Consider the following 27,736-nt stretch of genomic DNA (forward strand, 5'->3'; position numbering starts at 1 on the left):
AGAAATAAATGCGGAGTTGGCCATTTCATCCATCAGTTGACGTCTTGTCCTTCGAGGAGAAAAATGATTTCTGATGATCAGTTCTGGTGGATGATTTATGTTCCATCTGAAGTTGGATCCAAGGGGATTGGTCATCTGAACTGGTGACTCTACGACGCTAAAATCTCAACTTCTTGTTGAACAGGAGTTTGTACGTCTGGTTGAACATCAACCGGATCAGCCACTGGATCAGACAGGGCAATCCGCTTGTCCAGAGTTTCTTTTTCTTCACTTACAGACTCAAGACTAGTCGCTTTTAGTCTGTCAATAAGATCAATGGATTCAATGGATTTGCTCTCAACAGGCTCATCAAAAACTACATGGAGGAATTCCTCAACAGTCTGTGTTCTTTTGTTGTATAATCTTACGCTTGCCCAAAGCCTTACCATTAGAGTTTTCGCTGAAAATGATTTTTGAACCAGATTCTTTCACAATATCGGTTAATAGCTTCATGTTTCCTATCATATGCCCTGAACATCTTTGTCCAAGTACCACTCTAAATCCTCCAAGCGTTTGACTTGTTACCCTGCAAAATACAACTATTTCCACCTTTTTGTACCCAAATTTAATTGGGTCCATGGTTAATTAATCCCTTAGGAATCCACACTTGAATTATTCTAATGGATCTCCTGGTTTTAGTCTTAATAGTCCTATTCGTATTAGGCTTGACATCTCTCTATCTGCTTTTGAATGCTTTATCATATTTTGATAATGATTTTGATGAACCCTTTCTGGCCTTTTGTCGTGTTCTCGCCTAGACAGCTAATCGACTTTCCTTCTCTCAGGATTAAGCCACTGTGACTTATCTGTTGGCACTACATACGTTAGTTCTTATAGAATCGGTATTACCAATAAAGACTAGGTCTGAGTATTGTGAATAGCTTACTATAAACGATTCGATATTAATCCTGTTAGAGATTAATATATGTTTCTATTCTTCACAAATCCTTCGAACTCTTGAAACGATTTCAAGTGCGGAAGTGTTTGTCGGATTTGAAGCTTTGAACCAATGAAAGATTAATGATAGAAAGTAAAGAACGTAGGGAGTTCTTTATGGATGGTCGGAGCAAACCCTCCTACGTCACCCCTTCTTCAAATACAGCTTACTAAGCTAGATAACTCTCTATTGAACAAAACAACCTCTATTTAACTTACAATATTCTCTCAGCTAGACAATAATTGATTCTATCTCTCTTGCACTTGAAGAATGTAAGAAATTAGTAAGATCAAGAGTGTAATCAAGTAAGGTTGGTAATCGGTTGATGAAATGATCTAGTGATTCGTCCATTTTCCTTGAGCATCTATTTGTAGGACACCAACGGTCGAATCTTCTTCATGGACTCGTGGAAAGCGTCCATTCGAAGGCCTCCCATAATATAAAATATGAGCAGACTTTGAGCAAATGGGTCGTGGACGTACCAAATAGGTAGTGCGGAGAATATCCTCTCTAATATTGTCTTGTACTGGACAAACCATTGGAAGGACATTTGCGTACGTGATGTTCGTTCATTGGATACAATTAGCTGGCTTTTTCAGACTACACATGAGTGAGTGGAGCATACAAACAGATAACTAGTTAATTGTGGTTAGACAAATGCTAACTTCATACGGCTGCTGAAACGAGGCAAAAAACGTGCTCCAAGTCTAAGGAAGATAGACATCAACGTCTAACTACGCGTTCCATTAGACCAATAAGTCTAATGGAGTTAGACTACAACGTTTAACTATGTATCTGTTAGACTACGACGTCTAACAACATATCTGTTAGACTACGACATCTAACTACATATTTGTTAAACTGTGACGTTTAACTACGTATTCGTTAGACTACGACGTCTAACTACGTATCTGTTAGACTTCGACATCTAACTACGCATTTCATTAGACTACCACGTCTAATGGAGTTAGACTACAACGTCTAACTTCGCATCTCTTCAGACTTGTCTGAAGGAGTTAGATGTCAACGTCTAACTACGCATCCTATTAGACTACAACGTCTAACTTTGCATCCCTTCAGACTTGTCTAAAGGTGTTAGACGTCAACGTATAACTACACATCCCATTAGACTACCACGTCTAATGGAGGTAGAGTACAACTCTAATTTCGCATCCCTTCAGACTTGTCTGAAGGAGTTAGACGTCAACGTCTAACTACGTAACTCATCTATTTAGTCTGCTTAGACCACGTCTAATTTAGAATAGTCTTATGCACCTGCACAAAACAAATTGACAACTTAACTTTATTCTAAATGAATATCTAACTTTATTCACAACTAGACGTCATCAAAATTCCGTAATGTTCACAACTAAACATCATCAAAATTTCGTTCTAGAAAATATCAACCTTCTATTTTTCAATGTTTCATAGCTTTTGGCTCTTAAGTTAATTATTTCTCACTTAAATAACTCTTTTCTTTATTTTGATTTTACTTTTTCCCAACAAGTTCTTTCGCCAGTTTATTTGAATCGTGACTTGCTTCATTTTTGGTTATTGTATCCTTGACAAAGATTATAAAAAGATGTTTATCTTTACTAAGTTTGAACTCTTTGAATAACTTATCTAGATTGTTGTTGACGTATCCTAGGCCGAACATACAGTTAGGAGGTCTCTGATGACTTGTCATCTGGCTCACAACATCTCCAGATTTTGTCCATGCAATAATCACATATTTAGTTCTTTCTTTTTCTTCAGTAAAAAGTTGAATTGTTTCCTTGATCATTTCATTCTTGGAGGATAGTTCAACTATTCCTCCAATTTTATTTAGCTAAATTGGTACAAGATTAGACAGATTCCTGTACTCAATGACATAGTCATTGAGTGTTGTAATTAGATCTTCTCGACTGAGCTCCTTAGAGGCAAAGTCGAATACCTCTTTCTCATTTTCCATAAGACATCGCATTATTTCATCGTCACTTTCTGAATCTCTTTGAGTCCACTTACTTCCACCATCATTAGCTAGTAAGGCCTTTTGGATCTCCTTATTTGACTAATGATCCTCTCTTGGTTTCTAATCAGTTGGCTTTTTGTCACCTCTTCTCGGCTTCCGGCACTCCGACATGTAGTGACCTACAACATCATAGTTAAAACAGAAAACACTAGCTTTATTACCGATTGAGTAGTTATTGTTGTAAGAATTGTTGGGTTGACTTTTCTTCATGAATTTTCCGAACTTCTTGGTAAACATAGTCAATGCAGAATTAACTTGATTAATTTATTTATTAATAGTTAATTAATACTTAATAATTTAATTACCTGTTTTCTAAAAATTTATAATGATAAAGGGAATACGTGCATTATAAAAGAGAAAATCAAATGATTATTCCTTTTAAAAGGAAATAATCATATTTATTCAAAATCTAAAGTAATCAAATCTAATTAAAATTAAAAAGACAAACCTTTTCTTAATGGGGTGAGTTTAAGTTTAAAAGCGATAGACTTAGTCTTATACCAAAAAAGATTTTATTTAACTAAATTAAACTAATCTAATTAATCAAATTAACAAATTCAACAAAATAAATTGAATGAATTTTGTAATATGAAAAATAAAAGAAAACATTTTTTTATGTAAAAACTTTATTATTCTTGTTTTATCCTATGTTTAAGATAATATAATTAATTAAAACGCCTTTACATAATAACTCATTTAATCAAAAAAAAAATGTCCAAAATTATTAAACATAAAAAAACATGTTCCTCTTTACAATATATTTTATTATTTAAGGTGATATTAAATGATAAAACACCTTAATTATATTAAGTATAAGAAAACTATTGTGTTTCTATAAATTAGATTAATTATCCTCATAACATTATTGAAATCCGAAATTAACTATTCTTGAAATTTCATATATTTTAAAAATAGATGTTTATAAACTTTAAAAAATGGAGGGTAAAAATGATTGTCTATAAAATGCCCTTTTGGAAAAAATTGTATAAATCATATTGTTTAGAAAAAATGCATGTCCAAGCTTAAACATAGGCATTCTGTTTTGAAAAATTCCCAATTTTATACTTTTTTTGATGCATGAAATTTAAAAATAACAAATCTGACGTGTTTCTCGACTTTGTTGGAATACAACTCATGTTTTATTGATCGTGTAGATAGAGCCTGGTTGACGATTCGACTTTGTTGGAATACAACTCATGTTTTATTGATCGTTTAGATAGAGCCTGGTTGTTTCGACTGTATTTCTATGCACCTCACATAACCTTTCGATTGTACTTGAGTGCACCCCTTCTTCCCTCTTTCTTTGCAACCTCATCACTAAAATGAAAGTGCAAACTAATTTCTTCGTCACCGAGCGAAGAGCACCCTTGGTACTTCAGTAGGGAAAGTTGTTTGAAAATATTCATTTGGTAGGGCGACGATCTAGACTTAGTTTGCTGATTGCATTTACTTGATACATCACTCTTGATCTCAATGTGCTGATTTTATGCATTTGGAATATACATTGTTCATGGTATGTCGATCAGATGGATCAACACCTAGTTATTTCGACTATATTACTACTGTGATCGATTTTTTTTTTTTAAAAAAATTTGATTGACTTGTTTGATAATTTTGGGACACTCTTTAAAAAAATTTATTTTTTTTAAAACGTGAGGGGAATTAATTTTAATGTTTGAAAAATTGAAGTTTTAAAAATAAGGCTTTGTACACAACACCATATCTTCACTTTCAAAATGTCGAATCTAGGAGAGATTGAGAGTTTTTTAATGGGAAGTATGTCATAGGCCTTTTTTTTAACTTTTTTCAATATTAATTAACCTCACGACTAGCGAGTCGCCACCTAATTTCAAAAATTTGTAAATTAAGAGATGTGAGTTCGGCGTTTGGTTACATGTGGGAAATGGTTTTTTAGACGGTATGTCCCACAACGCCCCTAAAGTCTCTACTAATTAATTTTCGTCTTTTTTTAAAAATCTCTTAGGCTTTATATTTTAGAGTTTTTCCATTTTAAACATTTAAAGGGTTTGCATGAGATAAAAAAAAGATAAAGAAAATAAAGAAAGACCAAAGAAAACTAAAGCAAATAAAACTGTACAAAGAAAACAAATTGTTTTTTTTTAAATTAGGGTAATTCAAATTCAAATGGCCCTTAAAGTTTTATAAAAGTTTATTAATATATAATTCAACATCTTAGATCTAATTATTCAAATAATAATATTAATATAATAATAATAATAAAACTGTTCAAAGAAAATAGTTTTTTTAATTATTTTTTTTTATACTTAGGGTTTTCAAATTCAAATGGCACTTAATGTTTTATAAAAGTTTATTAATATATAATTCAACATCTTAGATCTAATTATTCAAATAATAATAATAATAAAACTGTACAAAAAAAACAGTGTTTTTTTTAACCTCTTATTTACATTAAACTTTATGTTTTTTTAGTTATATTTTATTTTATTTACATGTTAAATATGTTATTAATGTTTACATAAATCATACATAAAGTTAAAGACCTAATTAGCTAATAATCATACATACATTCATATTATATAATAGAAAATCAAAACCAATCTTATTATATGAAGACCAAAACTAAAGGTGAAGTTAAGAAGCTTACAAAGATGGTTGCTTTATTTACTCAAGTGGATGAACTCTTTTATTTAAAAGGGGCAGCCTAAGGGCACCTGAATATTAAAATGTGGGGTTTTGAAAAGAAGAAGAAGGTCACGTGAAATGTGAAGAGAGAGAGAGAGACGAAGGTGAAGGTTGAAGGTTCCTTTGCTAGGGTGTTAAAAGGGATATTTATAGGCAAAGCTACGAAACCCTAGGGCACAAAGGCCCATTTAACACACTTGACCGTTAGAAAGAAAAATATTTCAAACATTTACAAATGTTTAAAATAATGGATCAATCTCCAATTCACATGTCACTAAATATCAAGTTTTGATCCAATGAGATTTAAGCTTTATTTAATAATGATATAATACTTGATCTTTTTAATTTTTAATTAAAAAATTGACCAAGCCTTCATGCTTCAACACACGGCTGAATTATTCTTCCTTTGCAACTTCTTCCTTTATTTTAGCAATCTCTTTTTTCTTTCTTTGACAAAGAGTTCTTCTGACGATTGTCTAGACACCGTTATTTTTTATTTTTGCACGTTATCCCATTTACACACCCTTTCATCCTACAAAAAAAATATTTTGTTAAAAACACAAATAAACAATTTTATTTTTTTAATTATTCCTATTTCTAAAGAACAATTCTAATTAAATAAATAAAATGCTAACTAACTTATTCAAGAAATCAAATCGCTAAATCTAATCTAACTAATTTAACAAACTAATGTAACAACTTATCTAATTAAAAGAAAAGAAAATATACCTAACGAAATTTTATAAAAACGTTAATATATATTTTGTAAAATTATTTTTTTTATTTTTATTTTTTTATAAATACCCAAGGTAATTAATTAAATAAAACCTTGAATATTCTAAGTATAATAACTTCCCTAAGTGTTGTAACATAGACAAATTACTACCTTAACTTTATTAAGAATCCAAAATCAATTATTTAATAAAACTCAATTGTTCTAAAAATAATCGTCTTTAAAACAAATCGTGCAATGAGCCCGTGAATGAATTCAAGACATTCGTATAGGCTCGGATTTATTAAAAGCATAAACTATAAAATTGGAGGATGAAAAATGAGTATCTACAACTACACACCTCTCCTAGCCTTTGGATTGTACGTGAGTACACATCTTAACTTAGATTATTGATTGTGTTTATTAAGTTTGGAATATATATTGTTCATGTTCTATCGATCGCATGTATCGACGCCTAGTTAGTTCGATTATATTGCTATACACCTTGTCTAACATTTGGATTGTACGTGAGAACACATCTTGACTTAGTTTTGATAAACCAAATTAACTTAGAAAACAAAAAAAATAATTAATTAAGAGAAAACGTGTAAATTGATTAAAATGAACTTAGGTGAATACAATCTAATTTAATCAATTCAACATGATTTTAATGACGTGTTCACATAATGTTTTAAGGATGCATTTGTGAATAAAACTAAGTTGTGTACTTGTCTTTAGCAGGAACAACTCATAAGACGACTAACGAAAACATAACTAAAGCAGCTAGTAGACATTTAGGCTTAAACAGACGCTTTGGTCTAAAGAAGCGCTAGTAGACGTCTAGGCTTCAACTGATACTCTAGTCTACGAAGCGCTAGCAGACGTCTAGGCATTAGTATCAGACAGAAGCACTAGCAGATGTCTAGGCTTCAGCAGTAGACCAAAGCGCTAGTAGACGTCTAGTCTTCAGCAGCAAACAAAAGTGCTAGTAGACGTCTAGGCTTCACTTTCGATTGAAGTTTAAGTAATTTGGAATTTAACCAATCACGTTTGATTAATGTTTTAAGGAATTTTTAATTAAACCAATCGCGTTCAATTGAAGTTTATGAGATTTGAGGTTTAATCAATCGTGTTTAATTGAAATTGAAAAAATTCTTAATTAAACTAATCACATTCAATTAATGTTTATGAGATTTGAAATTTAACCAATTAGATTCGAATGAAGTTTAAGGAATTTGGAATTAAATTAATCGCGTTTGTTTGAAGTTTAAGTAATTTTTAATTAAACCAACCACGTTTGATTGACGCTTATTAAATCCATCACATTCGATCGAAGTTCAATCATGTTCCATTAAATCTCTTTAAACCAATCACATTCAGTCATAATTCATTTAAGTTTGAGTTAAGTCAATCACATTCGATTAAAGCTTATCAACTCGATCACCTTCAATTAGAGTTCAATCACGTTCAATTGAAACTCATTAAATTAATCATGTTCGATTGGAGTTAATTAAACAATCTCGTTCGATTGGAGTTTAATTGAATTTGAAATTTATTTTGTTATTTCTAGAAACATTTTCATAAATCAGTTCTGTACATCCTCCTTTGGAATGTGTATCGAGGAGACCATGTACAACTGTATTTCTTTGAGATCGATATCATCACTTGGGGAACTTGTCTTTCGCAATAAGTTTTTCCCTAAGTTCATCAAGGGATTTCCTTACTCATACTTTGTTAGAGGTTTAGATTATGCCTAATATTTCAACCATGCACCAAGAGGTGTGTAGTCTTGTGTCTCAAACCAAGAGGTCATGCGCTTTAGATTCTAAGGCCTTTGGGATCTTTTATATACGTATTGTATATTTGATAGAATCGATACATTTTTTTTGATTGAAAAATCATACGCGAGGCTAGATGAACAACAAATGGTAATTTCAACATTTCAACACTTGTGAGTGTTTTCTTTTGCCTCTTTTGTTGATAATTAGAGTGTATCTTATAGATTAAAATATTTTGTGCTTCTTCAGAAATTTAGACAAGAGAATAAATGATTAAAAACATTGTATTTCAAATCTCAACCAATATAGTCTTGCTTGATTGATTTTTCTTTGAGGTCTTAGACTCTTACGCTTGACCTCTGTCCAAGATGATACATCGCCTCTATTCACAACATGGTTCTAGTTTGAGAATTTATCTTTTACAAACTTCCACTTAAACTTTAGAAGTTTAAGATTTTGTCTGAGCTTAAATTAGATACATTTGCGAAGCACCTTGATCAGATGCCACTAGTTATATCGGCTCGTCAAGGACATCCATTGGGGAGAAACGTCTTTTACCGCATCCCAACTTATTTTTATGCTCTCTCATCATTTTTCTTGGCACTAAAAATGTTAGAAGGTTTAACTCATTTTTTATCTTCCAAAAATGCCCTAGTATCGATATAGAGATTTGATTATTTTGGATATATTTTTAATCCCATGTTTCTTTTGACTTAAACACTATGAGGATGTATTTTGTCTCAGCTCGAGAGTTGGGTTGCTGAAGATTTTATTATGATTGGGATAAAGCTCGTGACAAGCTACCTACGTATTTTCATAAAAGCAGAATATAGGTCTAAACGTAGTTCCAAAACTGTATCACGCATAGATTGTGATTTCGCATTTCGTTGAGGATGATTTCTTAAGTTTCTATTGGGATTTCAATTAATTAAGTTGGGGAAATTTTAAGTGTATGCTGAAATGACAATTGACTTAAGCTGTCAAAATTTCATAAGTTTCTACTAGAATGACCGTTCACTTAAGACTTGGAAAATTTCTTAATTATCTACTATAGTGGAAATTGAGTGTATACATAGAGGTTTGGTTATTTTGGGTTTATTGGGACCCAGTTCATGACAACCTACGTATTCTTATAAAAGGAGAAATCAGATCCGAAAGTAGTTCTAAAATTGTATCACAGATAGATCATAATTCTACATTTTGTTGAAGGTCAGAAAATGAGTTTATTAGAGAATTGACAAATGTTTTGTCCCTCGTGTGAACCGCTGAAGATAGTGTTTATTACTCAGGTTTTCTAAAGAATTATTTTGTTTTATTTTAGATGGTCCAAACCCATGATAGGATACTTATGTACTCTCATAACAAGGAGATATCCGGTCTAAACATAGTTCGTAATTTGTGAGTTATGAAGTTTAGTTGAAAGTGAATTGAATGAGTAATATAATATAGGATTAGAATTTTAGTGGGACCACAACCATTACAAGCTACCTACGTAGTCTCATAACAAGGAGATATTAGGTCTCAATGTAGTTTGGTACTTCTAAAGTTTAGACTATTTAAGGATTTCGTGAATGTCTTTCATGAAGCATGCTTTACACAAAGTATCTCTTGAGATTTCGACGTTGAAGAGTGTTGATAGTTCTTCTCCCTCTAGAGTTGTATTGGCGTGGAGTCACATGAAAAATACATTCTTGATAAGGTAGGGTCCTTCCCATGGTATTTGGTATTTCCTTCTTGGTTATAATCTCCATGTGTTATTTTTTAGGACTAGATCACCTTCTTGAATGTTCATAGGTTTCACCTTCTTGTTTAAAGCTCTGGTAATTCTTCTTTGATATGCTTGTGTGTGACATAATGCGTTTAACTTCTTATCTTCCATAAGGATTAATTGATTGTACCGTGACTTACATAAGTCTTCTTCCACTACTTGTGTCATGAGTAGATTTCTTAAAATATGGACTTCGACTTTGATAGGTTACACTTTATGCATTTTGTCCGTCTAAGGGTAATAATGCGTCCTTGTTCATTGTTACAAATGCATCGTCCGTCTAAGGGCGATACCTAGCATAATTACCAAAATCCAAGAAAATTTCTTTGTATATGTTTAAAAATTTAGTTAGATATTCTCATTCTAAATCAATTAAACTTTTCTTCTATTAAAATAAAAATTAAGGATCTTCTTTAGTGTTAAGATTTATTTTCATTGTTTCCTCTATAGTGGATAAATCATCCTCCTACTTTTTCTAAGTAATGTTTCACGCTGAAAGTTAATTCAAACTCGTACGTTTCATTTGAGATTGTAAAATCAGAAACTATTACTTCATTGTGAAATGAATTATTCAGAAATATTAGAAAAAACATTTTTCTCGAGAATTAAATCAACTGAAAAATAGAATGATTGTTTAAATCGTTATCAGTTAGTTTTAGCCTTAGATACTAGGATGATCTCAATGTCGATTAGATCTTTAATCTTGTGTTTGAGAGCGGAAAAAAAATCAGTGGAGTACCCTCTAGCCTTGTGATATTCGCACCACTCATTTGGGAACTTTCCCATTAATTCTCTCTCGGGTTCCGTTGTTAAAATTTGGATCAACATCTTTAGTAGTAAGTCCCTTAAGACCACCTACAATGGAAGTGAAAAAGTAGTGGAACTCCTTGCTTCTAATGATTGTTGACTTTGTTTAGGCTAAATGGGTTGTCTTGATGAGCATCTCGTCCTTGGATTTAACATGCTCGCCTAATTACTATTTTGAATAGACATTTCTACAGCTTTCCAACCGTCCATGAACGCAATGCATTCCTTTTCTCTTTCTTGTCGCAAACTCTTCATTATAGGGGGTTCAATTGTTACATATGATTCGATTTTAATTCTGAGATCTTCAAATTGTTTACCTAGTTGTATAAGCGTGTCCCGAAGATCATCTAGTCTTAGATGAACTAACTCATTGAACCTTTTATGTTGGTTAGTCATTTCAAACGACGATGAATATGAATATGATGCGTTCAAGAGAACAAAAGTGAGTTTGGATCCTGTATCAAATAAAAACAAGAAATGTGTCACTTATATACACATAAATCCTAGTACGCAATAGACGCACATCCCTATAACTAGTTATTTGAGGAAAATATGTGAGTATGAAAGGAAATAAAAATTTTTTCTTATGTTTTGGATAAAATGCAAATAGTTGCAAAAATACACTCCTCATCCTTTTCTTATTAATAATGAATACTACAGACGAGTGCTTCCCTCAGACGGCTTCAGAAGCAAAGCATCAGACATTAATAGACGACGTACGTTCGCGCTCTTCTTCAGACCATGTCTGATGAAGATAGACGATGTATGTTCATGCTCTTCTTAAGACTACGTCTGATGAAGATAGATAGCGCCTTATCGCGCTCTTCTTCAGACCATGTCTGATGAAGATATACGACGTCTTCTCACGCTCTTCTTTAGACCACGCCTGATGAAGATAGATGACATCTGCTTGCGCTCTTCTTCATACCACGTCTGATGAAGATAGACGACGTCTGCTCTTCAGACCACGTATGATAAATATAGACGGCGTCTACTCACGCTCTTCTTTAGACCATGTCTGATGAAGATAGACGACGTCTGTATGTGCTTGCTTCAGACATCGTCTGAAGAGATATACTTCTTTTATATTTGTACTTGCACAAGGGTAAATTACCTACCTTAGTTTTTGATAGGATCGACTTTATCGATAGAGACGGGGGTCTGGTTATTGATGAAGGCTAATGGAAAACGGTTCAAAAGAAATCTTGTTATGGATTTAATTCACTTTCTATTCTACGCAAACTCTTGTAAACACTTGAAACAGAATCAAGGCGGAATTGTTTACTTGGGTTTGAAGCTCAAGATGAAGAATGAAAAGATGACAGAAATTAAATAACACATCAGTTTGTTTATGGATGTTCGGAGAAGCTCTCCTACGTCACCCTTTTTTCCAACCACCGGAAGGATTCTCTATATTATGGTTCGAATCAAATACAGTTTACACACACTTAGCTCATTATTGAATAGAACACACTCTGTTCAATTTACAAGATGAAGAATATCACTCAGCTAACGGTGTTTTTGATTCTAGCTCTCTCTTGATTCACACACAGTACAATCAAGAAAGCAGCTTCACAATATGAATATTCAAAGGCTTTATTTCTCTCTCTTAAATATCAGCAAGCAAGATGATTGAAAGATTGTGGATTGGCAAGACTGATTGTCCGTTGTCCTTGAGATTTGATAAATACTGGGCAGAGACTAACAGTCGAATCTATAGAATGATACGTGGCATTCTTCCATTGGAAAGCCTCCATTGTACACATCAGGTTCTGAGCACAAGGATCGTGGCCACACAATAACTCGTAGTGTTCTGAATATTCCATCAGGGATGTACTTGCAAAACAAGTAATATGAGGAAAATTTTCTTACGTGGCATTCGTTGGTTGGTTGCATATAGCTATCGTACTGATCTTCACTAGAAAGTGGAGTAGAGTAGAGTACAACTATAACACGTGGGTAGGAGGGTGCTAGCTTCAGGCATACTTCTTAAGCTTAACATTAGACGTATTTCAGTTAGACGACCTCGTCTAATGAAATCAAATATCCCCGTCTAAGAGCAGAATCCATTAGACCGCCTGGTCTAATGGGATTAGACTTACGTCTAATTACAATCACTTCAGACTAAAATACGATTTCGATACACCTGCATGAAAGCGCATAAATCATTTCATCATCAAAATCTTAATAGTCAAACTATTTCAACACTTAGTCAAAATAATTTGAACCAACAATTTCCCCCTTTTTGATGATGAAATTTAAAACATGCATATATATATATACTAAAATACGCATTTATCATATAAATAAGCAAAACCCTCTTCACTTACAGATATAGCAATCAAAAATATCAAGATCAGAAATAACCATATATGAGTGTTCTCAAAAGAAACACACAAAACATTGTTCAAAATAACCAAAATAAGTTCTCAACAAAAATATCATCAAAGGATCCAAAAAAAAATTCATCTTAAATGAAAATGATATTCTAATTTTCTTCTTCTCCTTCTTCCTAATCTTTTCACTGGAAAGGATGATCTTCAACCTAGGAGGTCTCTAAGACTACGGTTAGAGGAGGGTTGGAGACATCTCTCTTTCTTTTCTTGGTCTTAACCTTCTTCACCCTAAGAACGTATTCGACAATCTTCTGATTGTTCATAACTTTGGAGGGAAGATGAAAACTTTTACCCGATTGATCCAGAAGAAAATAGAGAAAGGCGCAGAAAGGACCGTCAAAACCAAAAATAGTTTTCCGGGCAACAACCATTCTTACCAGATTTCCGAAGAGGAAGCTTGTCCAGTTGACTTGAACATCCCTTGTGATAGCCACCATCATCTCGAAGACTTTGGAACAAAAGTGGTATGAATATTCTTTGGCTAGAAGAGATTTAGAGATGATTTCACTTAGAAGAGCAAATTCATCTTTCAGAAGATTTTTCTTCTCATAGATGTCCATTTAAGGAGAATTAGAGAAGACTTTCATCATTGTAAACATGATTTCAGGAGGAGATCGAGGAAATTCATGAATACCAGTAGAGGGAAGTTGAAAGAACATACCGAAAGACTCTTAGGAGATGCAAATCATTTGACCCATGACAATCCCAGCAACGATTTTGTCCTGATAAAAGACAGCAGTTTCTAAGATCGAGGAAATTCATGAATACCAATAGAGGGAAGTTGAAAGAACATACCGAAAGACTCTTAGGAGATGCAAATCATTTGACCCATGACAATCCCAGCAACGATTTTGTCCTGATAAAAGCCAGCAGTTTCTAAGAATTCACGGACCAACTGTTCGTGATAGAATTCATGAGGGGTGAGGAACTTTCTCAGCCCGGAGGCTTTCAAAGATTCAAACATTTTGTGCATGCCCGGAGATTTTAGCGTGTATACGGATTTGAAATCCACTTGAATCAACTTTGGACGGAAAAGAGACATTTCGACTTGATGAACAATATAGTAGTCGATTCGAATTCTAGAGAGAGAGAGAGATGGATTTCGAAGAACTCTTATTTTTAGAATGAATATTTCAATAAATATCAAGGTCTAATCATATAGAGAATATCTAATGATTACTCCTACCGTCAAGAACTCAAAGGTCTATTCCCAATAAACGCAATATTTAATATTAGCATGAAACCGAACAGTTAATACTAAATGTACAAGAAAAATTTGTCAGAAATATTAGTCATTCCTAATATATTTATAGACACATGTCTTCAATTCTTTTGAGAAATGACTGATTTGATTTTCGACGGGAAAATGAACTTGATCAGAAATATAAGCAAAGGACAGTTGTCCAAATAGCCAGAAGATGAAGGGTCTAATTACACCAATAGTCAGACGTTTATTCTCCTTTTCACATTTTAAACTTCCTTTTGAAAATCAGTCTATTAGACGTATATGTCTAATTATGCAATCACACCACGTGCGACACGCGTGTTTGGTTAGACGTGAGCATCCTCTTGCTCATGACGTAAAAACGTCTAACGTCTATTAGACGTATCCGTCTATTAGACGTATCCGTCTAACCATTCAGGTTAATAAAACCAAGACAAAGATTCCAAAGGAAGATGAAACTGCTAGAGTAGACGTACGTCTAAGTAGTTGTGTTTCTAAAACCCTGAATTCTTAGAACGAATTAAGACCTCTGTCTTTCATGTCTGTTCAGTTGTGTTTTGAACAATACGTTTCCCCTCAATTTATACACGTAATCATATCAATCAAGATCAACAAGACCTAACATGTTTCTAAAATGAGAAAACTTAGCTTCAGGTAGGGGTTTCGTGAAAATGTCTGTAGTTTGTTGATCTGTAGAAACTTGTTCAAGACGAATCTGCTTCTGATTGACGTGTTCTAGGATAAAGTGATGCCTAATTTCAATATGTTTTGTCCGAGAATGCAGAACTGGATTGGTAGGTGATTGCGATAGCACTCGTGTTGTCTCAGAAAATTGGAGATTCATCAGCCTCAATCCCATAGTTCCTGAGCTGTTGTTGAATCCACAGAACTTGAGAGCAATAGCTGCCAGCTGCAAGATACTCTTCTTTAGCTGTAGATGTGGCGACTGACGTCTGCTTTTTGTTGAACCATGAGATTAGACGATCTCCAAGGAACTGGCAAGTTCCAGTTGTGCTTTTTCTATCAATTTTGCACCCTGTATAATATGCATCTGAGAAACTAGTTAAATTGAACTGGAATCCTTCGGATACCACAGTCCCACATTTTGAGTTCCCTTTAAGTATTTAAGAATACGTTTAGCAGCAGTAAAGTGAGAGAGTTTAGGATGAGCATTAAATCTTCCACAGACACCAACAGCAAATTGAATGTCTGGCCTGCTAGTAGTTACATATAGCAAGGATCCGATGAGTCCTCTATATGCTGTTACATTGACAATTTGGCCACATTCATCTTTATCTAGTTTACTAGAAGAGCTCATTGGAGTAGCTGTTGTGGAACAGTTCTCCCAACCAAACCTCTTTAGTAGTTCTTTGGTGTATTTGACAATATTGATAAGGGTTCCATTTTCTAACTGACGGACTTGAAGCCCAAGGAAGAATGTCAACTCTTCCATCATGCTCATTTCAAATCTGTCATGCATCAACTTAGCAAACATCTCACACAATTTGGGGTTAGTTGAACCAAAAATAATGTCATTAACATATATTTGAACAAGTAGAATGTGAGAATCTTTAGTGAATCTAAACAAGGTTTTATCCACTATTCCAACAACAAAATCATGATCAAACAAGAATTCAGTTAATGTGTCGTACCAAGCTCTAGGAGCTTGTTTCAGACCATACAATGCTTTTTCAAGCTTATAAACATGATTAGGTAACACATGATCTACAAATTCGGGGGGTTGCTCAACATATATTTCTTCACTTAATTTCCCATTTAAAAATGCACTTTTCACATCCATTGAAAAACTTTAAAATTATTAAATGACGCATATGCTAGGAAAATTCTGATTGCCTTTAGTCTTGCAACCGGTGCAAAAGACTCATCAAAGTCAATACCTTACTCTTGTCTGTATCCTTGAGCAACTAAACGAGCTTTGTTTCTGATGACTAAGCCATCTTCACTAAGCTTGTTTCTGAAGACCCATCTTGTTCCTATAACTGACTAATCAGTTAGTCTAGGAGTAAGATACCACACTTTATTTCTCACAAATTGGTTTAACTCCTCCTGCATAGCATTGATCCAATCTGGATCAACTTTAGCTTCACCAATTTTCTTATGTTCAATCTGAGAAATAAATGCGGAGTTGGCCATTTCATCCATCAGTTGACGTCTTGTCCTTCGAGGAGAAAAAGGATTTCTGATGATCAGTTCTGGTGGATGATTTATGTTCCATCTGAAGTTGGATCCAAGGGGATTGGTCATCTGAACTGGTGACTCTACGACTCTAAAATCTCAACTTCTTGTTGAACAGGAGTTTGTACGTCTGGTTGAACATCAACCGGATCAGCCACTGGATCAGACATGGCAATCCGCTTGTCCAGAGTTTCTTCTTCTTCACTTACAGACTCAAGACTAGTCGCTTTTAGTCTGTCAATAAGATCAATGGATTCAATGGATTTGCTCTTAACAGGCTCATCAAAAACTACATGGAGGGATTCCTCAACAGTCTGTGTTCTTTTGTTGTATACTCTGTAAGCCTTGCTTACTGCTGTGTATCCCAACATGAATCCCTCATCTGCTTTAGCATCAAAAGCGGCCAGATAAACCTTTCCATTGTTATGGATAAAACATTTACACCCAAATATCTTAAAATAAGAAACTGTGGGAATTCTTCCATAATACAGTTCATAAAGAGTTTTATCAAAACGTTTGTTGATTATTGACCGATTTTGTGTATAGGAGGAAGCAATACTAATGGCTTTAGCCCAGAACCTCTAAGGTATGTGTGATTCTGCTAGTATAGATCTCGCTGCTTCCTTCAGAGTTCTCACTCTTCTCTCAGTAATGTCGTTTTGCTATGGAGTTCTGGCACTAGACAACTCGTGCCTAATTCCAGTCTCCTTGAGATAAGATGATATGTATCTGTTAGTTAACTCAGTTCCCTGATCACTTCTAATGCACGTAATATTCAAAGATTTATGATTCTGAATTCCTTTAAATATTCTAATCAAGTTTTCAGCAGTTTTATCTTTTGATGGTAAAAATGCAACCCATGTAAATCGAGAGAAATCATCAATAACAATTAGGGCAACTCTCATTCCTCCTATACTCTTCACAGGAACTGGACCGAACAGATCCATATGTAAAAGTTCTGGGCAACGGCTGAATTGTGATTTCCCTTTACTTTTGAATGATGATCTGCCCTGTTTCCCTAACTGGCAAGTAGTGCATATCTTGTCCTTTGAAAACTGAAGTTTGGGCAAACCAATAACTAAATTGTTTGAACAAATGTTGTTTATGGTTTTGAAATTTAAATGGTTCAAACGTTTATGCCATAACCATTTCTGGTCATTCTTGGCAATCATGGACATAGGATCAGAAGACTCTTTTTGCCAATTCATTTTGTATGAGTTTCCTACTCTACTACCAGTCAATAAGGTGTTTCCATCTTGGTCTTTAACTAGACATGCATGAGTTTGAAAATCTACTGACAAACCATTATCCCACAATTGACTAATGCTGATCAAATTATAACACAGATTGTTAACAAGCAGCACGTCATTAATAGTTAGATTACCATGGATAATCTTACCCTTACCCATGGTCTTACCCTTCTTGTTGTCACCAAATGTAATCTTAGGTCCAAAGAAAACTGATATACTAGCGAGAAGCCATTTGTTTCCTGTCATATGCCTGCAACATCCGCTATCAAGACACCATATAGATTCCTCTAGCCCTTCATTTATTTGTACCTTGGATTGCTCATCTGCCATCAAACATGTGACAACTTCATTCTCTTTTTCAGCAGGAGACTCCTCTGAATAGCTATCGGCCCATCTGGATTTGTTTTGACTGCACATGAAAGCTTTCCGGTCCTTCTTTTCTTGAATGCTTATACTGTAGATCTGATTAAGCTTATCCCATATCTCTTTAGCATAGGAACAAGACTTGATTTCATAGAACACGTTCATGTTGATCGACTGATACAGAATGTTCCTAGCAACATTATCCAGGTTGTTGGTCATCTTATCTTCAGTAGTCCACTCACTTCTTGGCTTCGAAATCTTTATGGGGCCATCAGTATTGACGTTCCACATATCACAATCAAGACCAGCCAAGTGAGTTTGCATTTTCATCATCCAATATTTGTACTTGTCCCTTGAAAGAATAGGAATATCATTGATGATAGACATGTTTCAGGTTCTTGATGCTTGAGAATAGAAACAGGGCTCTGATACCAATTGATAGGATCGACTTTATCGATAGAGACAGGGGTATGAATATTGATGAAGGCTTATGAAAAACGGTTTGAAAGAAATCTTGTTAAGGATTTAATTCGCTTTCTATTCTATACAAACTCTTGTAAACACATGAAACAAAATCAATGCGGAATTGTTTACATCGGTTTGAAGCTAAAGATGAAGAATGAAAAGATGACAGAAATGAAATAACACAGCAGTTTATTTATGGATGTTCGGAGAAGCTCTCCTACGTCACCCCTTCTTCCAACCACCGGAAGGATTCAGTATAATATGGTTCGAATCAAATACAGTTTGCACACACTTAGCTCACTATTGAACAGAACACACTCTGTTCAATTTACAAGATGAAGAATATCACTCAGGTAACGTTGTTTTTGATTCTAGCTCTCTTTTGATTCACACAGTACAATTAGGAAAGCAGCTTCACGGTATGAATATTCAAAAGCTTTATTTCTCTCTCTGAAATATCAGCAAGCACGATGATCGAAAGATTGTGGATTGGCAAGACTGATTTTCCATTGTCCTAGAGATTTTATAATTACTGGGTAGAGACTAACGGTCGAATCTTTATAATGATATATGGCACTCTTCCATTGGAAAGTCTCCATTATACACAGCAGGTTCTGAGCACAAGGATCGTGGTCGTACAATAACTGGTAGTGCGCTGAATATTCCATCAGGGATGTACCTGCAAAACAAGTGTTAGGATCTAGGTCGCGGCTGGAGGACCGGGTTAGACCGGTTAGCGCGTCTCACTCAAAGGGTGGTGATTAATCCTGTTAGAGATTAACACCGGGGTTTCAATACTACACAAACTGTCACAAACCCTTGAACCAGGTTCAAGCGCGGAAGAGGTTTGTTTCAGGTTGAAGCAGCACACTCACGAGATAGGCAGAACCGGTTTTGGATAAGATAGGTTTGGAGGTTGTAAGTTCGGTTTTTGGATCTTGGTGATTCGGTTTAGGCAGTGTTGAATCGGTCAAAGCGGTGTAAGTAGGTTAGTACAAATCGGTTAGAATATAGAACCGGCAGAAAGTAAATAACAAGACAGGTTTCTATAGATGTTCGGAGATAAAACTCCTACGTCACCCCTTCCTCTCGAAACCGCGAGAAGGATATTCACTAAGGAATACAAATACAATCCGATGGAGACTTATTTTCTGCTCGATAACACCCGTACAATTTACACCGAAATTGTAAATACACACTTCAACTTTAGCACTTAGGCCTTTTCTAGAGAGAGAACACAATCTTATCACTTATAAATTAATTGTTCACTGTGTCCCACGTTTACTCCTCTTCTACTCCTCCTTTTATAGGTGAAATGTGCCAACGGTCACATTTCATTTCCTTGAATTTGATTGGTTGAGCAGAGATTCAGTGATTCAGACCTGGCGGTCAACTTTTCAGACCTGGCGGTCTAGTCTTCCAGTGTAGGTCAAACCGGATAGGTTTGTCTTTTACTTAATATGGCAACTGTCGGTTGGACAGTTGCATGTACCTGGAAGATTGTCTTTCTGATTTATCCTGGAGTGGAAAGATCTTGTAGGACGATCTTCTGCAACCTGCAGACTGTCCTCAGACTTGTATCAATATGGCAATAGTAAAGTCTGTCCCTTTGATGTTATCTTCTGCAGATACCCAAAGTATCTGTTTGCACCGATTTATAAGTTGTACTTAGTTTAATATTCTTGACTTCTTTCTCTAAGTAGTCTTCTCATCGGTTTTCCGGTTGGATACTGTATTTCGGTTTAGGATGTCTACCGGTTGTTTAGGTTAACTAGATGACTCCAGGTTTTTCATAGCTTCAGGTTAACCTGATGACTTCAGGTTTTTCATAGCTCCAGGTTAACCTGATGACTTCAGGTTTTCATAGCTCCAGGTTAACCGGATGACTTCAGGTTTTTCATAGCTCCAGGATAACCGGATGACTTCAGGTTTTTTATAGCTCCAAGTTAACCGGATGACTTCAGGTTTTTCATAGCTCCAGGTTAACCGGATGAATTCAAGTTTTTCATAGCTCCAAGTTAACCGGATGACTTCAGGTTTTTCATAGCTCCAGGTTAACCGGATGACTTCAGGTTTTTCATAGCTCCAGGTTAACTGGATGACTTCAGGTTTTTCATAGCTCCAGGTTAACCGGATGACTTCAGGTTTTTATAGCTCCAGGTTAACCGGATGACTTCAGGCTTTTCATAGCTCCAGGTTAACCGGATGACTTCAGGATTTTCATAGCTCCAGGTTAACCGGATGACTTCCGGCTTTTCATAGCTCCAGGTTAACCGGATGACTTCAGGTTTTTCATAGCTCCAGGTTAACTGGATGACTTCAGGCTTTTCATAGCTCCAGGTTAACCAGATGACTTCAGGCTTTTCATAGCTCCAGGTTAACCGGATGACTTCAGGCTTTTCATAGCTCCAGGTTAACTGGATGACTTTAGGCTTTTCATAGCTCTAGGTTAACCGGATGACTTCACGTTTTTCATAGCTTCAGGTTAACCGGTTTGATATTCAACCTGATAACTTCAGGATTGTTCATCTGCTTCTTTTGGCCGGCTGGATTTCTGACCGGTTAGATTTCTTGACCGTTCTTTCGGTTTACAACTCAATCGGTCCTGAACTTGAACCTGTCCGGATTTCTGCACATAGGTTGAGCCTCTCCGGATTTCTGCACATAGGTTGAACCTGTCCGGATTTTGAACTTCTTGACCGAACCGGTTGACCGAACGCTTTGACCGATCCGGTTGACTGAGCCGGTATACATTGTCGAGCCGATCTTGCCTATAGGTAAATTTCGGATTTTGCTCAACTTCCCTGAAATAGCAAAACTTTAAATATTATTTTCTGTCCGTGAGATTTGATTCCTGGTCACATGTAAGACAGGCATGGGTGTTTACCACTACGCTATAGCACCTTCTTGTTATATTTAAACCAATTAATATACGTGATATGACTTAACGGTTTATTTTCTAACAACAAGTAATATGAAGAAAATTTTCTTACATGGCATTCGTTGTTTGGTTGCATATAGCTATCGTACTGATCTTCACTAGAAAGTGGAGCATGAGTAGAGTACATCTATAGCACGTGGGTAGGCGGGTGCTAGCTTCAAGCATACTTCTTAAGCTTAACATTAGACGTATTTCAGTTAGACGACCTCGTCTAATGAAATCAAACATCCTCATCTAAGAGCAAAATCCATTAGACAGCCTGGTCTTATGGGATTAGACTTATGTCTAATTACAATCACTTCAGACTAATCTGAAGGAGTTAGACTACACGTCTAACTTTCACTAATTAGACTTCACGTCTAATCATTGACTAACCATTAGACTGCACGTCTAACTCCATTGAGTTAGACTGCACGTCTAATTCCGGTTCTACTTTTCAGACTAATCTGAAGGAGTTAGATTTACGTCTAACTTTCACCAATTCCGGTTCTACTTCAGACTTGTCTAAAGGAGTTAGACTTACGTCTAACTTGCACAATACATTACACTGCACGTCTAATTGTTAAAAAAAATTAGACTGCACGTCTAATTCCAGTTCTACTTCAGACTTGTCTGAAGGAGTTAGACTTACGTCTAACTTTCACAATACATTAGACTGCACATCTAACTCCTCTGGGTTAGACTGTACGTCTAATTCCGTATACATTAGACTGCATGTCTAACTCCGCTAAGTTAGACTGCATGTGTAATTCCGTATACATTAGACTGCACGTCTAACTCCACTGAGTTAAACTGCACGTCTAACTTCACTGAGTTAGACTGCACGTCTAATTCTGTATACATTAGACTACACGTCTAATTTCGAGATCTATTAGATTGCACGTCTAATTCCGAGATTTATTAGACTGCACGTCTTATTCCGAGATCTATTAGACTGCACGTTTAATTCCGAGATCTATTAGATTGCACGTCTAACTCCACGAGTTAGACTGCACATCTAATTCCGGAGTCTATTAGACTGCACGTCTAACTCCACGAGTTAGACTGCACGTCTAATTTTGTGCATCTAATGCAAAATCGATTTAATGAGCCTCATTAGAGCAAAGTCTCATGAAATATGATTTCGATACACCTGCATCAAAGCGCATAAATCATTTCATCATCAAAATCCCAATAGTCAAACTATTTCAACACTTAGTCAAAATAATTTGACCCAACAGTTTTGTTCAAACCTCATCATCAAAATATGCATTCCATGTTCATTTAAGTTAATTAATTTTTTATTTCATAATTAATTAGTTTTCTCTTTTCTTTATTTAATTGAATTTAACAACTCCCCCCTCTTGATGATGTTTAAACTCAATTAAATCAAGTTAAAAAGGAAAATCAATTTAGATCATAAACTGAATCATTATCCAATGTATTATTATCAAAAGTAAGATACATAAGATGATAAATTAAGATCCTTCCATTTTAACTCTTGGATTTACATCTTTAAGGTTGTTTTCACCAAACATAAGATGTTCCAATCTGCCTCCTCTTCGATTACCACTGGCTCTAATGCCTCCACAACAATTTCCACGACCACCTATATTAGTTTGGCAGCTACCTCGGCCACCTTGAGCATACTTTCTTTTGGAGCAAGTGCCACGAGCACTTGATACCCCTCTATTGCTACCTTCCCCCTTTTTAACATTATCAGGGTGGGAATCAATAAAGGATCTGGATTTGGTAGTACCAGTCATAGCATCTTCTTTGCCCTGAAAAAGCCTAGTGACCATTTCTACTTCTTCGAAGTGTTTGGCTTCAACACTGCTCAAAGATTTGGCGACCTCTCACAGTTGAAGATTGTGAAATTTAAATGAAGTCCTTGTCTCATTGTGAATCTCAAGAGTAAAGGACTTAGTCTGGTCATGAATATCATAGTTTTCTCTGTGCATATTCTCCTGTATCCTCCTATACTGAGTGTGGAGGAGCTTTACTTCATAAGTGTTCTACTGCAGGTTCTTGTCGGTACCCTTCAGAGCAGCAGTTAAGGCAGCAATAACTTCATTGTTTGCTGCAGATCTCCTTTCAATGTTGGCAGCCTGAAAGACATATCTTGTACATTTTACTGCATAAGAACCAAAGCATCCAGAAGGATCTTTTCTAAGTTCACTGGTCTAGGAGAAGCTTCATTAGTAGTAAAGTGGGCAAATGAATCAATTTAAGAACCAGTAGGAATAGAGCGAAGAGGATTGGCATGAAAGCTTACCTGTATCGAATGTTCTAGTTCTTTATCATGGGTAGATGCCCGAGGAGTATTAATCATTGTCGTAGAGTCGCTTCCAGTCTCTTTAATTTCACCACAAAATCCTTGACATATCTTGAAAATTCTTCAAAGCGAAGGATATTATCAGGAAGTGAGGAGGACTTGGATTAGGAAGGACACTTGTATGTTGGTGAAGAGGGTAGCCTTTCTTCATACACCTTCTCTTTAGATGAAGAAGAAGACTCAACAACTTTGACCTTAGATGCCCTTTGGGAACGAACACGTCCCTCTCGTTTGGACGACTTAGAGAGTTTCCCCTCAGCAAATGAGATCTACTTTGGTTCGGAGGAGGGGGGAATTTGGAAGTCCCCTCTTAGATAGACAGAGGTGTATTCTCTAACACAAGAGAAATAGCCTCGTCAACAACGGGGGTGGGCTGTTGAACTTCAGACGGAAGAGGCGTCTGATCAACAAAATGAGAGGCAAAGAATCACCTTTCCTCAACGAACAATTCTTTTTTCTCGATGAAATAAAGATTCACTTGCTTTTCATCCACTAAGAGCATGTGCTTAGCTTTGAAGATCTATCGAGGCTCGCTTTGAAGAGAATGCATGTCATCAATTTATATCACTTACTCATTGTTGTCTAGGAAGTTGAGCTCTGCACACGATGGCTTGTTCGAAAGAGCAAATGATCTTTATGACTCGGTGCCATGAACGTATCGGAGGGTAGTGGAGCAATAAGACTCAATGAGCGAACTAAGGCGGTTAAGGATCTTCACCCCTGGTTAAGGAGCAATAAGTTTTCTTTTCTTTGATAGAATAGAGGATAAAGTGCGCGCCCTTTCGTATTTTCCACGACGAGCTCTTTTCACTTAAGAGCCTCGTTGACATCTTTCGTCTTAGTCAAGGAGAGGATTGATTTCTCCATTTTCAAAAGTTCCCTCCATTCTTACGACATGTTCTTACTAGTGATAATTTCAGCATATTGAGAGTGGAGCCTGTTAGGATCGGGATCGCCAATAGAGGACCGGGGTCCGGCTAAAAGAAACCTCTTACACACACACAACGGTTGGCGCTAATCCGGTTAGGAATTATCACCGGTCTTAACACCACAAAGACTGTCACAAACTCTTGAACCGAGTTCAAGGGAGGAAATATTTGTTTCATCCTAAAGCAACACGCACAGATCAGATAAAAATACTAATGGAGAAGGTTTGGTTAGAATAAGGGCAAACCGGTTCGGTTAGTTAAATGACCGGAAATAAGTAAATAACTCAAGACAAAGGTTTTATAGATGTTCAGAGATGAAACACCTACGTCACCCCTTCTTCTCAAATAACGAGAAGGATATTCACTAAGGAATATTCAACCACACAATACAACACACGATCAAGTATTATTTACTACTCGATATTCACTTTACAACACTCACACAGTATTATAATACACTTTTTACAAATATGTAAATACCCAGAACTTAATAGTTTTTTTTTATCACTCAATAGCTTTGTAAATTTCTCAAGGTATGTTCTCAAGAGTGAAAGGATCACGCAAGGAGCCAGAGTCTAGAGTGAAAAAAAGAACCAAGAGTTGTTTCTTCATCTCTTTAACATCCTTTTATAGTAGAAGTATGACAACGGTCATATCTCTCTCTCTAAGATAGTTGGTCAAAAATGATCAGCAATGCATTTAATGCGGTGGAAGCTTCCCAAGGTATGATGTTGTGCCGACTCAAATTAGGTAACTTGTACGTTTTTGTATTTGTACATTTGCAACTCTTCATTTGATGGTCGCATACTTCTTGGAGGTTTGTTCTGGATTTATACCAAATTCGGTAATTGTTCATCTGACAACTGCCTGTAGTCTAATCAGCAGACTTGTTTCAGAAGACAAGTGACGCAGTCTAAACCTTTGACGACCTTCCTCTGCACATTCCCATGGAATATATGTTTATATCAACACGTCAACTGCCAATATATCCATATCTTTGATCTTGTTTTGATTTAAACTGTTCGATGAAAATGTATGTTGCCTTAGGATTTGATCTGACCGAACACATATAGGTTCATAACTTGACCGGTCCTGAAGTTTATCCGTGTCGGACTTCCGAGAAGATAAATAAGAAGTTTTGGTTTGTGTTGTTTTTAGGAGAATAGTTTTGACCAGTCAGGTTAATAGTATGTACCTGCACATAGAATTGAATTGAACTAAGTTATTTTAGATAGTTAATTATTTATTAATTAACAATCTAATTTTTCTAAAAATTTCTCCCTTTTTGATTATTTAAGTTAAATATTCAAAACTCTGTAATCGTTGGTCGGTTTTAAAGAACTTATAGTTTTGTTTTGGCCGGTTGAAAAATATTTGATTTGACCAAAAATTTTTTATGAAAATTTTTGTATATGTAACAATTTCTCCCTTTTTGATATTTTTATTTAAAAGTATCAAAACCAGTAAGTTGAGACTGAAACCGAAGATTTTCAAAATATCATAATTGCCCAAAATATTCATAGTCATATTATATATATATATATATATATATATATATATAATTTTAAACCGAATAATATAGATTTTCAAAAATATCATAAGTTTCTAGTTATAATATAAATATAATTAAAAAAAAGAACTTAAAGTTTGAGAATTCATTGGCTCTCTTTATCCGGTTGGTTGATCGTGTCGGTGAACCAGTTGTATACGAAACCCGATCCCGGAGTAGTAGGATCTCAGAAACTGCTAGCTAGTTGACCTGAGAGTCCAGCCGACTGTTGGGGTCTTATCGGTCGAGAAGGAGCTTGAAAAGATGGAGTTCTCTGACTCTACATAAAGTTTTCAATCGAATCTTCTCTAGTTCTTTGATCTGACCGGGCACCTGAGCGAACAGATTGAAGTGGAACTTCCGAAATCAGTGTGGTTGAAACAATAAGTCGACTTTCTTGGATACAGAGGTGTGGCATCTTCCTCTTCTTCTTCAGCAATTGGATTATTTGAACTACCGACTAGATTCCTAGCCGTCTGAATATTTGTCTGTTCAGCACGAGCTAAAACCGTTGCTACTTGTTCTCTTTTTTTTGTTCGCTTGAGCTATTGTCTTTTTGGCAATTGGAGTGGGTGTCTTTATTCTTTCTTCATTTGTCACTGCTAAAATTTGTTGTTGTTGAATGTTTCCAGCCGCATCAGCGTTTTCTTGTTCAGCCACTATAGGATTATCTTCTTCTACTTGAATTCTCTGGGCTAACTCTACATCAGTAATTTCAGTTTCCTTGGCTAGCCGTGCCCTTTCTTCTTCGTCGGCCTGAATCTGCCTGGTCGTTATCTCATCTTTTCGTATTTACTCTTCATTGTCACCACCTTTGATTCTTTCCAACTCATCTATTTGTACCGACATTGCTTGCACCATTTTTAATGTTTGAGAAGCGACCTTTTTAATATTTTCAATTTTAGAATTTGTCGATGAAGCCCTAGCTTCTAGGGATGCCTGCCACAAGGCCATGGAATCTTGAACCATTTTCTAAATGAACGCCTTCATTTCATCCGAAAAAGGAACAACAACTTAATTTTGTACCGGAGGCGTAGAGTGAACCGATAGAGATAGATTTGTGTCGGTCTGTCTTGAAGGATTGTTCTCTATAGATTTAATTATGTTAGGAGACTTACCCAAGGAAGACTTGCCCTTGGAAGATATGTGAGTTGTATCCTTGCCTTGTACTTTTTCGGTAGATAGAGAAGTCGTTGTACCATCTTCTTTTTCTAGAGACGTAGAGGGAGATTCTGGTTGAATCTTTTTATTTTGATCCCTGCTGGTCTGGATGATTGACCGACCTCGAAAGTTGTCTGTTCAGGGTGTCTCCCATTTCGGTATGCCTCTTCAACCGTATTAAGGTTAAGCATTTTAGCATCTTTCTCGGTTTCTTCTTCCATTTTCTTGATA

The sequence above is a fragment of the Impatiens glandulifera genome, chromosome 1 (assembly GCF_907164915.1).
Source record: "Impatiens glandulifera chromosome 1, dImpGla2.1, whole genome shotgun sequence".
NCBI classification, from domain to species: Eukaryota; Viridiplantae; Streptophyta; class Magnoliopsida; order Ericales; family Balsaminaceae; genus Impatiens; species Impatiens glandulifera.